We start from the raw sequence: 14,894 nt of genomic DNA on the forward strand, positions 1-14,894 counted from the left end.
TTTGCTTGGGGAGGCAAAAAAGTTAGAGCCGGCCCTGCATAAGACGCTTCTCCTCCTCTCTCTCCCTGCAGCTCTTGCTGCTTTCTGTTATTCCCTCTCACCTTTTCTCATGCCTCCCTGTTATGTCTCTTGTGCCCTCCTTCCTCCAGCGCAGCACTCCACCATCTCTGTGCATCTAGAGCAGAGAGAATACATATGCACCAGCAGCAGACACAATTTTCTACACTCTGGGTCCTAGTGGTGCCCCCCCACAGTCTGGCACTTGAGGCGGCTGCCTCAGTTCATCTCATGGTAAGGACAGCCCTGGCCCTGGCCTGATGCAGTGAACTCGGTTCTTGTGAGTCTGGTGGGCATCCACTCAATTCTGTGCTTTGCATTGCTGTGCTTTGTAAATCTGGCAATCCGTGGGACATTGCAAATCCTGGATGTCCCCTGATAAGTTCCCAGGAGCAAGATGTAATATCTCTCTTCCCAGATCACCTTAAATCCCAGATATGGATTTCTATGCCCCTGCAGCACCTTGGAAGCAGTGTGCTCAGAATTTGTTAGGGAGATCCCAAACGGGGTGACTGTTTAATGTTCTCATTGTCCTACTCTATTGACACCCTGCAACTGCAGATATTCCCAGCACTGGCTGGGATCTAGCGCAGGCATTGCAGCCTCAAGCTTTTATTTCATTTCCATCTCACATTTGCCTATGGTTGTAATCCCCTCGCCCCTCCCTGCAAATGGTGTTTGATTGATCTTGGAGCTAACGTTACACCAGACTGAATGGAACACTGAGTGCAATCAGCCCTGGTCTAAACAAGTGCAGCTGCCATTTTTCCTGTGTTTATGCCCAAGCTGAATGAAGGCCATTCATTTTCAAATATGTGTTCATAGAATCATAGAATATCAGGGATGGAAGGGACCTCAGGAGGTCATCTAGTCTAACCCCTGCTCAAAGCAGGACCAATCCCCAACTAAATCATCCCAGCCAGAGCTTTGCAAAGCCTGGCCTTAAAAACCTCCAAGGAAGGAGATTCCACCACCTCCCTAGGTAGCCCATTCCAGTGCTTCACCACCCTCCTAGTGAAAGTTTTTCCTAATATCCAACCTAAACCTCCCCCACTGCTGTTGTGTCGCATGGCGGACGTGGACAAAGCTCAGCAGTCAATGTGATTGGAAGCAGAGTCATTTATTTCTCTCCAGCATACATCTTTATACTCTTGAAGCAGGCAAGCAAGCAGTTGCTAATTGGTTAACAAAATACACACAAGCACTGCTATAACTTCATAGGATAACATCATCCTAGGCAGCTTCTAATTTATTATCCTATTATGCCTGCTAGAGAGAAGTTAGCCAAGGCCAACTTCTCATAACAAAACTCACAACTTAAGTAACCTAACCTGAAAACCTAAACATCTTAGGTTTCCCACACTATCTCCTAAAAACCTAAACATCTTAGCTTCCCACACTACCAGCTGCCAAGCTAGCAAAATATTTCCAACACACTGCAACTTGAGACCATTACTCCTTGTTCTGTCATGTGCTATCACTGAGAACAATCTAGATCCATCCTCTTTGGAACCCCCTTTCAGGTAGTTGAAAGCAGCTATCAAATCCCCCCTCATTCTTCTCTTCTGCAGACTAAACAATCCCAGTTCCCTCAGCCTCTCCTCATAAGTCATGTGCTCCAGCCCCCTAATCATTTTTGTTGCTCTCTGCTGGACTTTTTCCAATTTTTCCACATCCTTCTTGTACTGTGGGGCCCAAAACTGGACACAGTACTCCAGATGAGCCCTCACCAATGCCGAATAGAGAGGAATGATCATATCCCCAGGTATGCTGGCAATGCTCCCACTTATATAGCCCAAAATGCCATTAGCCTTCTTGGCAACAAGGGCACACTGTTGACTCATATCCAGTTTCTTGTCCACTATAACCCCTAGGTCCTTTTCTGCAAAACTGCTGCCTAGCCACTCGGTCCCTAGTCTGTAGCAGTGCATGGGATTCTTCCATCCTAAGTGTAGGACTCTGCACTTGTTCTTGTTGAACCTCATCAGATTTCTTTTGGCCTATTCCTCTAATTTGTCTAGGTACATCTGTGTCCTATCCCTACCCTCCAGCATATCAACCACTCCTCCAAGTTTAGTGTCATCTGAAAATTGGTGAGGGTGCAATCCATGCCATCCTCCAGATCATTAATGAAGATATTTAACAAAACCGGCCCCAGGACCAACCTTTGAGGTACTCCGCTTGATACTGGCTGCCAACTAGACATGGAGCCATTTATCACTACCCGTTGAGCCCAATGATCTAGCCAGCTTTCTATCCACCTTATAGTCCATTCATCCAGCCCATACTTCTTTAACTTGCTGGCAAGAATACTGTGGGAGACCGTATCAAAAGTCAAGGAATAATATGTCCACTGCTTTCCCCTTATCCACAGTGCCAGTTATCTAATCATAGAAGGCAATTAGGTTAGTCAGGCATGACTTGCCCTTGGTGAATCCATGCTGACTATTCCTGATCACTTTCCTCTCCTCTAAGTGCTTCAGAATTGATTCCTTGAGAACTTGCTCCATGATTTTTCCAGGTGAGGCTGACTGGCCTGTAGTTCCCCTGATCCTCCTTCTTCCCTTTTATAAAGATGGGCACCACATTAGTCTTTTTCCAGTCATCCGGGACCTCCCCCGATTGCCATGAGTTTTCATAGATAATGGCCAATGGCTCTGCAATCACATCCGCCAACTCCTTTAGCACGTCAGATGCAGGGCATCTGGCCTCATGGACTTGTGCTCGGACAGCTTTTCTAAATAGTCCTGAACCACTTCTTTCTCCACAGAGGGCTGGTCACCTCCTCCCCATACTGTGCTGCCCAGTGCAGTAGTCTGGGAGTGACCTTGTTTGTGAAGACAGAGGCAAAAAAATCATTGAGTACATTAGCTTTTCCCACATCATCTGTCACTAGGTTGCCTCCCTCATTCAGTAAGGGGCCCACACTTTCCTTGACCTTCTTCTTGTTGCTAACAGACCTGAAGAAACCCTTCTTGTTACTCTTAACATCCCTTGCTAGCTGCAACTCCAAGTGTGATTTGGCCTTCCTGATTCCACTCCTGCATGCCTGAGCAATATTTTTATACTCCTCCCTGGTCATTTGTCCAATCTTCCACTTCTTGTAAGCTTCTTTTTTCTGTTTAAGATCAGCAAGGATTTCACTGTTAAGCCAAGATGGTCGCCTGTCATATTTACTATTCTTTCTACACCTCAGGATGGTTTGTTCCTGCAACTTCAATAAGGATTCTTTAAAATACAGCCAGCTCTCCTGGACTCCTTTCCCCATCATGTTATTCTCCCAGGGGATCCCACCCATCAGTTCCCTGGGAGTCAAAGTCTGCTTTTCTGAAGCCCAGGGTCCATATTCTGCTGCTCTCCTTTCTTCCTTGTGTCAGGATCCTGAACTCTACAATCTCATGGTCACTTCCTCCCAGGTTCCCATCCACTTTTGCTTCCCCTACTAATTCTTCCCTGTTTGTGAGCAGCAGGTCAAGAAGAGCTCTGCTCCTAGTCAGAAGCGGCACCAGAAACGGTGCCCTAAGCAGAATTCGGGGGGCAGCATTTTGTGCACTCCCCACGGGGCACGCTGGAGCTTCCGGTTCCACTCCCATCGTGCCGCCAAAGAAGGACCCTCCGCCAAAATGCCGCAGGCAACAGCAGCAATCATTGAGCTGCTCAATTGCCTGCCGCTGTTTTCCGCGGCACGTCGGCAGAAGGTCCTTCGGCGGCGCGACAGGAGCAGAACCGGAAGCTCCCGTGCGCCCCATGGGAGCGAACAAAATGCCGCCCCCTGAATCCTGGCACCCTAGGTGACCGCCTAGGGTAGCCTAATGGAAGTGCTGGCCCTGTTCCTAGTTGGTTCCTCCAGCACTTGCACCAGGAAATTGTCCCCTACACTTTCCAAAAACTTCCTGGATTGTCTGTGCACTGATGTATTGTTCTCCCACCGTGTTACAGTGTTATACCATGGCCAGATCCACAGCAGGTGTAAATCATTGTCACTTCCACTGGCTTTAGGTGATCCATGCCGATTTACATCAGCTGAGAGTCGGACATAGAGTGAAACAAAGAATTTCCACCTCCACGCCCCTCTGCCCACCTTCTAGCGATATGTCCCCTCCCCAATGCCAGGACCCTCGGCACCTGCCCTCTTACCCAAATCCAGGATTCTCTCCCAGGCCTTCCCAAAGGGCCATCTGTCCAAACCTCCAGCTCTCCCTCTTCTACCAAGTCAAGATAAAAATAGATGAGGATGGTGGGAGGGGGCTGGGGTGATAAACCCAGGTGACATGGATGGATCAAATGTAGCTCCATTCCCACTCACCTCAGGAGCTCAGTGTGGAAACCTTTGTGTGTTTAAAATAGCAATGTATGGAGGATGGAGGCAGTGTGCCTGTCTCCCCAAGCCTGCCCCTCAGAGGTTGGATTTGGGCAGTATAGAGGTAGAGGGGCAACCAATCTCAGTTTGTGTGGGTGAGCAGTGCCAGCGCAGACTCAGCAATGCTAGGTGTTTCATCCACAAGCAGATGAGGAGTGCTGCTGATGGCTGATGCATGGTCAGCAGGGTCTGGAGAGCTTAATTCACAGATTCATCAATTCCAAGACCAGAAGGGACCATTTTGATAATCTAGTCTGACCTCCTGTATAGCACTGGCCAGAGAACAGCCCCCAAAAAAGCCCTAGAGCCAATCTTTTAGCAAAACAGCACATCTTGATTTAAAAATGACCAGTGATGGAGAACACACCACAACCCTTGGTAATTGTTCCAATGGTTCATTACTCACACTGTTACAAATGTATAACTTATTTCCAGTCTGAAGTTGTCTAGCTTCAACTTCCAGCCATTGGATTGTGCTATACCTTTCTCTGCCAGATGGAAGTGCCTGTTATTAAATATTTTCTCCTCATGTAGATACTTCAGGCAAGTCTACATTACAAAATTAAATCGACCTAAGAAACATAGGCTTATAGCCACCACAGTAATTGAATCAGTTTTACATGTCCACACGACACTCCTCCTGTCAGCGGTGAGCATCCTTACTAGGAACGCTTTCAATGATTTAACTGCCAGTGTGGAGCATTGTGGGACGCAGGGCCGGATATCCAAATAGACACACTAGGGACATGCCTAGGGGCATCAGCATTCTAGGAGCACCTTACCTTTCTAAAATTGTGTGCAACAAGGAGCTCAGCTGTAGGCAGGGGCACAGAAGATGCTGTGCCTAGGGGCACTGAAAGTGTAAATCCGGCCCTGGTGTGATGGGTTCTGAAAGACAGCAACAGTTAATGTAAGCAGTGCAGTGTCTACACTAACACTGCATTGACCTAACTACATCAACTTTAGAGCTATGCCTCTCGTGGAGTAGAGTTATTTAGTCTGTGTAGTGGACAAGTTACGTAGGTGGGAGCACCATTCTAGTGTAGACACTTACAGAGTTAGGTCAATGTACGCTGCCTTATGTTGACCTAACTCTGTAGTGTGGACCAGGCCTTAGACTGTGATTGCCACCCCTTAACTTTCTCTTAGTTAAACTAAATATACTGAGCTCCTTAAGTCTATCACTATAAAGCATGTTTTTAATTTTTTAACCATTTTAATGGTTCTTCTCTGAACCCTCTCCAATTTATCAACATTCTTCTTGAGTTGTGGGCACCAGAACTGGGTACAGGATTCCAGTGGCAGTCGCACCAGCGCAAAATACAGAGGTAAAATAACCTCTGTGCTCCTATTCCAGATTCCCCTGTTTATGCTGCCCAGAATCACAGCATCACATTAGCCCCTCCGGCCACAGCATTTCACTGGAAGCTTGTGTTCAGCTGATTATCCAGCATGACTCCCAGATCTTTTTCAGAGTCACTGCTTTCCAGCACAGTGTCCCCCATCATGTAAATATGGCCAACATTCTTTGTTCCTAACTGCATACATTATATTAAAATGCATATAGTAAAGTACAGAATTATCAGACACATAGATGAACATGATTTGTTGGGGAAGGGTCAACATAGTTTTTGTAAAGGGAAATCATGCCTCACCAATCTACTAGAATTCTTTGAGGGGGTCAACAAGTATGTGGACAAGGGGGATCTAGTGGATATGGTGTACTTAGATTTTCAGAAAGCCTTTGACAAGGTCCCTCTCCAAAGGCTCTTAAGCAAAGTAAGCTGTCCTGGGTTAAGAGGGAAGGTCCTCTCATGGAGCAGTAACTGTTTAAAAGAAGCTGGGAATGGGCAACAAGGGATGGATCACTTGATGATTATCTGTTCTGTTCATTCTCTGTGGGGCACCTGGCATTGGCCATTGTCAGAAGACAGGATACTGGGCTAGATGGACCTTTGGTCTGACCCAGTATGGCCATTCTTATGTTCTTATAGTAAACAAAGGATAAGAATAAATGGTCAGTTTTCAGAATGGAGACTCCCCAGGAATCTGTATTGGGACCAGTACTGTTCAACGTATTCATAAATGATCTGGAAAAAGAGGTAAACAGTGAAATGGCAAAATTGCAGATGATACAAAACTACTCAAGCTTTAGAAAAGGGCAACAAAAATGGTTAGGGGTATGGAACGGCTTCCATATGAGGAGAGACTAATAAGACTGGGACTTTTCAGCTTGGAAAAGGGATGACAAAGGGGGGATATGATAGAGGTCTATAAAATCATGACTGGTGTGGAGAAAGTAAATAAGGAAGTGTTATTTACTCCTTCTCATAGCACTGAAACTAGGTGTCCCCAAATGGCATCAATAGGCAGCAGGTTTAAAACAAACAAAAGGAAGTATTTCTTCACACAATGCACAGCCAACCTGTGCAACTTTTTGCCAGAGGATGTTGTGAAGGTTAAGACTATAACAGTGTTCAAAAAAGGACTAGATAAGCTTGTGGAATGTGGGTCTTTCAATGGCTATTAGCCAGGATGAGCAGGGATGCAAAACCATGCTCTGAAGTGTCCCTAGCCTCTGTTTGTCAGAAGCTGAGAATGGGTGACAGGGGATGGATCACTTGATGATTACCTCTTCTGATCATTCTCTCTGAAGCACCTGGCATTGTCCACTGTCGGAAGACAGAATACTGGGCTGGATGGACCTTTGGTCTGACCCAATGTGACATTCCAGTCTGATGTTATCTGGACCGGTAATCTGCTAGGTCACCCCAATCCTTGACTCTGGGAACCAGCCTTACCCTGCTCCGCTGTGAGAACCCCCACTCCTGGGCTGTTCACACACAGCCTCTAGCAGGTAAGCTGCTCCTTGGATTGTGCAATCAAATGACACTAGCCAATATCTCTGGCCTCAGACACAACCCTAGGAACTTCCATCTTGCAGTGTCCAGTTATGCCCGCTGAACATTGCAAGCTTATATGAGTTCGTCAATTTAACAAAGAAATTGATATGTACCAGGGCAGTCTCTGACACACTTCAAACCAAATGTATTGCTTCGGGTAGAACAAACAAACAAATGTACTAACTACAAAGATAGATTTTAAGTGATTATAAGTCAAAGCACAAAAAGTCAGATTTGGTCAAATGAAATAAAAGCAAAATGCATTCTAAGCTGATCTTAACACTTTCAATGCCCTTACAAACTTAGATGCTTCTCACCACAGGCTGGCTGGTTGCCCTTCAGCCAGGCTCTAACCTTTGATCAGTGATTCAGTCACTTGGTGGTGGTGTCTGTAGATGATGTTGGAAGAGAGAGGGAGGAAGAGCATGGCAAATGTCTCTCCTTTTTATCATGTTCTTTCTTCCCTCTTGGCTTTGCTCCCCCCCCCCCCCCGGAGTCAGGTGAGCATTACCTCATCATAGACCCAAACTGACCAAAGGAAGGGGGGGTAACTGACACGAGAGTCCAACAGATCGTTTGTTGCTGCTTAGGCCAGTGTCCTTTGTTCCTGTGAGGCTGGGCTGGGTTTGTCCCATACATGCCCTGATGAGGTGTGAACTGCCCCTGTGCTCTTGGAGAGTTTTTGCCTGGGCTTGTTTTAAGCCATGAGGACACATTTTCTGCCTCATAACTATATACATAAAATTACAACCTATAACATTACTATAGCATTACTATAACAACAATTACTATAACAATACTATAACAACAATGCTCAGTGCATCATGAGCCTTCCGAAGACACACGACATGAGAAACTTTGCATTAGATACTGCACAATCATATTATAAGGGTGAATATGGGAGTGTAGGGTGTTCCCCCAAGGTACAGAGCATCACACCCAGTATGGCTGTTCTTATGTTGTTTTCCTGAGCCCAATTTACCATGCAATCCAGATCACTCTGCATCAGTGACCAGTCCTCTTCATTATTTACCGCTCCCTACATTTTTGTGTCATCTGCAAACTTTATCATTGATGATTTTAGGTTTTCTTCCAGGTCACTAATAAAAATGTTAAATAGCATAGGGCTAAGAACCGATCCTGTGGGGTTCCAACTGGAAACACACCCACTCAATGATGAATCCCCATTTACAATTACATTTTGAGACTTATCAGTTAGCCAGCTTTTAATCCACTTAATATATGCCATGTTAATTTTATATCTTTCTAGTTTTTAATCAAAATGTTTTGCAGTACCAAGTCAAATACCTTACATAAATCTAAGTCAGCACTGTGAGTTTTATCAACTACACTTGTAATCTCATCAAAAAAGATATCAAATAGTTTGACAAGATCTAGTTTCCATAATTCATTGTTGATTAACATTAATTATATTACCTTCCTTTAATGCTTTATTATTTGGATCCCACATTAGCCGCTCCATTATCTTTTCTGGGACCAATGTCAGACTGACAGGCCTATAATTATTGGGTCATCCCGTTTACCCTTTTTAAATATTGGCACAATAGTAGCTTTCTTCCAGTCTTCTGGAACTTCTCCATTACTCCAAGAATTATTAAAAATCAACATTAATGGTCCATCAAGCTCCTCAGCCAGCTCTTTAAAAATTTTGGATGTCAATTTTCCAGATTTAAAAATGTCTCACTTTAGTAGCTGCTGTTTTAACATCATCCTGAGATACTAGTGGAATAGAAAGAGTGTTGTCATCATATGAGATGACTACATCATCTGTTTTTTCACAAATACAGAACAGAAATATTTATTGAACATCTCTGCCTTTTCTGCATTATTATTGATAATTCTACTAATTCCATCTAGTAACGGACCAATACAATTTTTAGGATTCTTTTTGTTCCTAATGTACTTTAAAAAACTCATATTGTCCTTAACTCTGCTGGCCACACATTTTTCCTTGTGTCCTGGGATTCCCTGATCAATTTGGTACAATTGCTAGCTTCTGATTTATACTCATTACTATCAATTCCCCTTTCTTTCATTTGTTACATATATATTTGTATAGCTGCCTTCACTTCCCCTCTAAACCAGATTGCTTTTTAACCAATAAAGCCTTCTTTCTCAGTTATGGGATTGTGGCTTTTGGGGCATCTAGTATAGTGTTCTTAAGCAATTCTCCATTATCATTCACATTTTTCTGATTAAGTACTTCCTCCCAGCTGATTTGGCACATAATTGTTTTCAGCATTGTGAAATTAGTCTTCTCAAAGCATCAAACACATATATATCATTTGGTTTGAACTTTATTCTGGTTGCACATTATAAATGTGATTAAGTCATGATAATTTGTACCTAAGCTACCCTCAACTTTTAGTTTTGTGATCAGCTCCTCTTTGTCTACCAAGACGAGGTCCAGTACAGGATTCACCCTTGTTGGTTGCAACACTTACTGAGTTAGGAAATTGTTGTCTATAATATCTAGAAATTCCAAGGATGTTTTAGTTCTAGCAGCATGAGACCTGCAGTGTGTGTCACTCAAATTGAAGTTCCCCATGATCATGCAGCTTTTCTTCCTACACATTATAGATAGGTGCATAAAGAACTGGTCATCCTGTAATTAATTAATTGCTGCTCCCTGTATTCTAGGCCTATGTTCACAGGAGATATCTGCAGGACTGGTTCTTAAGGCCTGCTCTGGGGCTGTGTCTTTGTGGCTGAAGCTCGCAACCATGATCAGACTTAGCGAGCATGTGTTGCACTTTGCCCTCATTTGTAATGATGGCACTCAGCCCTCAACATTCACTGCGAATGAATAAAACTCTCTCTTCCCCCCACTGCATCATGTTGCTTGAATAATCTTAGCATACTTTAGATCATACAAGATTGGCATGTGTACTGATACCATAGAAGGAACAAATCTAAGAGACCTAAGTGACTCTGAAAAAGATAGGTTTCAGAGTAGCAGCCGTGTTAGTCTGTATCTGCAAAAAGAACAGGAGTACTTGTGGCACCTTAAAGACTAACAAATTTATTTTAGCATGAGCTTTCGTGAGCTGCAGCTCACTTCTTCGGATGCATAGAATGGAACACACAGACAGGAGATATTTATACATACAGAGAACATGAAAAGGTGGAAGTATGCATACCAACAGGAAGAGTCTAATCAATTGAGATGAGCTATCATCAGTAGGAGGAAAAAAAACTTTTTGAAGTGATAATTAAGATGGCCCATAGAAGGTGTGAGGAGAACTTAACATAGGGAAATAGATTCAATTGTGGGGGTCATTGTGGGTAATCAGATAAACATGAGCTCCTAGTGTGACTCTGTAGCCAAAATTGTTAAACCAATTCTGGGATGCATAAACAAGGGAATCTTGAGTAGGAGCAGAGAGGTTATTTTATCTCTGTATTTGGCATGGGTGCAACTGCTTCTGGAATCCTGTGTCCAGTTCTGGTGCCCACAGCTCAAGAAGGATGGTGATAAATTGGAGCGGGATCAGAGAAGAGCCCCGAGAGTGAGTCAAGGATTAGAAAACCTGCCTTATTGTGATAGATTCAAGGAGCTCAGTCTATTTAGCGTAACAAACAGAAGCTTAAAGGGTATAAATGTTTAATAATGGGCTCTTTAATCTAGCAGAGAATAGCATAACATGATCTGCTGGCTGGAAGTTGACGCTAGACACATTGAGACTGGATATAATGTGTACATTTTTACTAGGGGGAGTGATTAACTATTGGAAAAAGGGTCGTGGTGGAGTCTCCATCACTGGCAATTTTTAAATCAAGATGGGCTGTTTTGCTAACAGATTGGATCTTGGGATTGTTTTGGGCAGGTCTCTGGCCTTTGCTGTATAGGAGGTCAGACCAGACGATCACAGTGGTCCCTTCTGGCCTTGGAATCTATGAAGACTGCACAGTTGTCATGCTGCTGTACATAGTGGCCATGCAGAGATAGGAATAATGATGGGACTGGGACTCAGGAGAGCTGGGCTCTGTTCCCATCTCTGCCACTGACTTGCTGTGTGACATTGGGCAAAGTCACTTACCCCCTCTGTATTTCTATTTTCCCTACTCCTCTTTGTCGATTTAGACCATAGGTCAGGGCTGCCCAGAGAGGGGGGGCAAGAGGGGCAATTTGCCCCAGGCCCCGAGCCCCACAGGGGCCCCCACGAGAGTTTTTCGGGGCCCCTGGAGCGGGGTCCCTCACTCGCTCCGGGGGGCCCGGAAAACTCTTGCGGGGCCGGGCGCAGGAGCTTCTTCGCTTCCGGTCTTCACCGGCGGGGGGTCCTTCCGCTCCGGCGCGGAACGACCCCCCGCTGGCGAATTACCGCCGAAGACGGAGCGGCACCCGCCGCCGAAGTTCAGCTCGGTCTTCGGCGGTAATTCGGCGGCGGGGGGCCCTTCCGTTCCGGGACCCGCCACCGAAGTGCCCCGAAGACCCGCGGCGGGGCCCCCCCGCCGCTGAATTACTGCCGAAGACCGGGCTGCACTTCGGTGGCGGGTCCCGCTTCGGCGGTAATTCGGTGGCGGGGGGGGGGGCCCCACTGCGGGTCTTCGGGGCACTTCGGCAGCGGGTCCCGGAATGGAAAGGCCCCCCGCCGCCGAAGACCCCTGGCCCCTGGAATCCTCTGGGCGGCCCTGCCATAGGTTTGTTAAGGTAGGCACATATATACTCTGTATCTAGATAGTTGTGATAGGGGCTTGCAGGGCATGGCAGCCTTGTGATTAGTGCACCTTACCTCCCCCCCTTTGTCTCTCTGTCAGGGGAGGCAGTAGAAGCACCCGATTTCTGATCCCAGGCCAGAAGTGTTTGGGCTTGTTTAGGGTCTCTTAGTGCTACTCAAATCCTCCTGCTCCCAAAGCAAACATTTGAGCTAAAGGTGACTCTCCAGTCGGTGTAAAAAGGATGGGGCCTATGGCACACAAATGAGCAGATCTGATTCTGTCCAGCAGACAGCAAAGGCGCACAGTCACCTTAGCCCAGTGTGTGACTTTAATGCATTGGAAGAATGCTTAGCTTCTGCTCAGTGCTGTGCCAGTTGGGAACGATCCAGCCTCTCACAGACAGCAAATCTGTGTCCTCCTCAGAATAACTCCAGAGTTCCAAGCTTTATTTAGAAGGTTGTAGCCATTCCCTATAAATAAGGCACTCCAGAAACGTATGTTACAGACAACAAGTTTAAAACATGTAATTATCCACTTTGCCTTGCTCATTAATTCATCTCCCTCATTGCTGTAAGTGCAGCCTGCAGGATACACAGCAAAATGTCTGGGAAGGAGTCTGGACAAGGAATCGGATGAGAGGCCTATGTGCTTTTTACATGCCTATGGTACTGCGCAGGATCCTGAGTGAAAACCACTATTGGAGGCCCCTCAGTTTGTTTGCCCTGGGGGATGATTGCAAATCCAGTCCTGTGCACTGGACAGGGTGTGTGGCCTTCCTTCCACCAGGTAGATGATGTTGGTTTTGAAGAAGCCACTAAACTTAGTGGGGCCTAACTCTTCTTTGCTTAACATCCAACAAGGCAGCACCGTCTTGCATCTTAATAATAGCAGAAAAGCTCCACTTTGCCTCAAGTGTGCCATCTACTGGCATATGGGAAGAACAGCGCTGAAATAACAAACCCTGGAGGAAGCTAGTGACATGAACAGGCATTTGTACACCCAAGGATAAACAACGGTGAGGCAACCAATGCTATGGCACCACACCCTCCTAAGTGCCAGGCTTTTCTATTGAGAAATGATTCCAAGGATGGCATTTCAGGACTCTCAAGGGCTAAATGTAGTTCCGGGGGGGGGCGGGGGGGGAAGAGGTAGTCCAGGCTTTGCAATAGCCAATTCACAGCTATTTGTTGGATTGTTTAGTGTGTGCTTTCCTTGACTGGAATCCTGTGGGGGTCAGGTTCAGCTCTGCCAGGCAGCATTGCCCAGGCGAGCTTGGCTGCACATTGCAAACAAGCTGTACAGTGCCTACCGCATTGGAGACCCAGACTCATGGTTGCTCCCTTGGCGCTACCGTAATAAACATGATTGATGATAACATCATAGGTGCCGACTCTGGGGGTGCTATGGGGCTGGGAAAAATGGTGGGCATTGAGTACCCACCAGCCCTATCAGCGCCTTCCCTTCCCTCTGCTGTTTCTCAGCTTGCAGGAGACTCTGGGGGTGAGGAGGGAGGAGCGAGAGTGAGAGTGTGGTGCACTCATGGAAGGGGGTGGAACAAAGTGGGAAGAGGCAAGGTGAAGTAGGGGCCAGAAGAGGTGGGGTGGGGTCAGAAACAGGCAGGACAGGGGTAGGATCTTGGGGGAAGGTGTGGAATGAGGGCGGGGCCGGGGTCAAGCATGTTTTCCTCTTCATTGGCTTCTGGAGTGATTGCCAGGATGGAAAATCCAATCAGGGACTGCTTGTTAATTGAATTCCTTTGGGCTTCCCTTAGCCAACTCACCAAGCAGCTGGTGCAGTGCTTCTTTATCCTGGGAAATTTCCCAAAATCTGGGAATTTTTGAGTGAAATGTTTCAATTTGGGAAATTGGGAATTTTCATTCAAAACCTAAATAATCCTTGGAAAATTTCATAAAAAGTAAAAGACTTTCCAAATCTCAAAAATCCTGGGAAGTTTTCATAAAAAGTAAAATATTTGCACTTCTTTTAAATTTCCCTCAAAATGCATTCTTCCATTGGTGAATATTTGTCACGTGATTTTCATAATTGGGTTGTGCCGTTCTCCTATTGGTGGTGCTTCAACGTACTATATCATGATGGCACAAGTGAAGTGACAAGTGCGCACATGCACTCACAACAAACCAACCTCAGCAACAGCTGGCTGGCGGTTAATGAGGAGATGGTTATCAAATTTATCTTCTAGGTAAGGTTTCTTCCAATAATTAAATATATTGCAATATTTACTGATTATGATTAGTTTCTTGATCTGTCATTAAATCTCTAAAATTTTGTCTTTTGTGCTTGCAGTTGCACAGAGAATGTGGACCAGAGCATTCGGCTGTTCATAAATTTGTAACAGCACCTTCCTACAGGCAAATATTAAATACCTACTGTGTTAGGTAATAATATATAATATGTTCCCTTCTTTGATTTAAATATAAATTGAAATATACGTTATACTAATTATTGCATTCCATTATTTCAGAGATCTCTTTCCATTTTTTAGCTAACGTAAAAAATGAATAAAGAGACCGGTAAGGCTGGTGAGAAGAGGAAGAGGACTGCAGGTGTAGACAAAGATCCGTCCACGTCGAAACAAAAACAACGGGAGAGCATTCCTGCCAGAGTAAAACCCAGAGATTATAACAAGGAGAATTATATAAAAAAAGAGTGTTATTTGTTCTGTTTGCTTTTTTTAATCTTATTTTATAATCATATGTTTACGTTTTATTTTTTTCAAAGTAACTTTAATATACAGTACACTGCAGGGCACATGCTGTACTTATTAATACTTTTGTATTGTAATACTCAGGGCCGGCTCCAGGCACCAGCTGACCAAGCATGTGCTTGGGGTGGCACCTTGGGGCAGGGTGGCGCTCGGGGTTTTTTGTTGGTTC

At 45.3% G+C, this 14,894-nt stretch overlaps 1 long non-coding RNA gene across 1 annotated transcript; it reads left to right on the plus strand.

The window, feature by feature from the left end:
• Positions 1 to 12,886: 12,886 nt before the first annotated feature.
• On the plus strand, positions 12,887 to 14,662 carry LOC120373003. Its single transcript, XR_005585316.1, has 3 exons — positions 12,887 to 13,015; positions 14,305 to 14,396; positions 14,483 to 14,662. It is a non-coding gene; the product is annotated as an uncharacterized LOC120373003 (long non-coding RNA).
• Positions 14,663 to 14,894: the final 232 nt, after the last annotated feature.

This window comes from Mauremys reevesii, linkage group 10, assembly GCF_016161935.1.
Source record: "Mauremys reevesii isolate NIE-2019 linkage group 10, ASM1616193v1, whole genome shotgun sequence".
NCBI lineage: Eukaryota > Metazoa > Chordata > Testudines > Geoemydidae > Mauremys > Mauremys reevesii.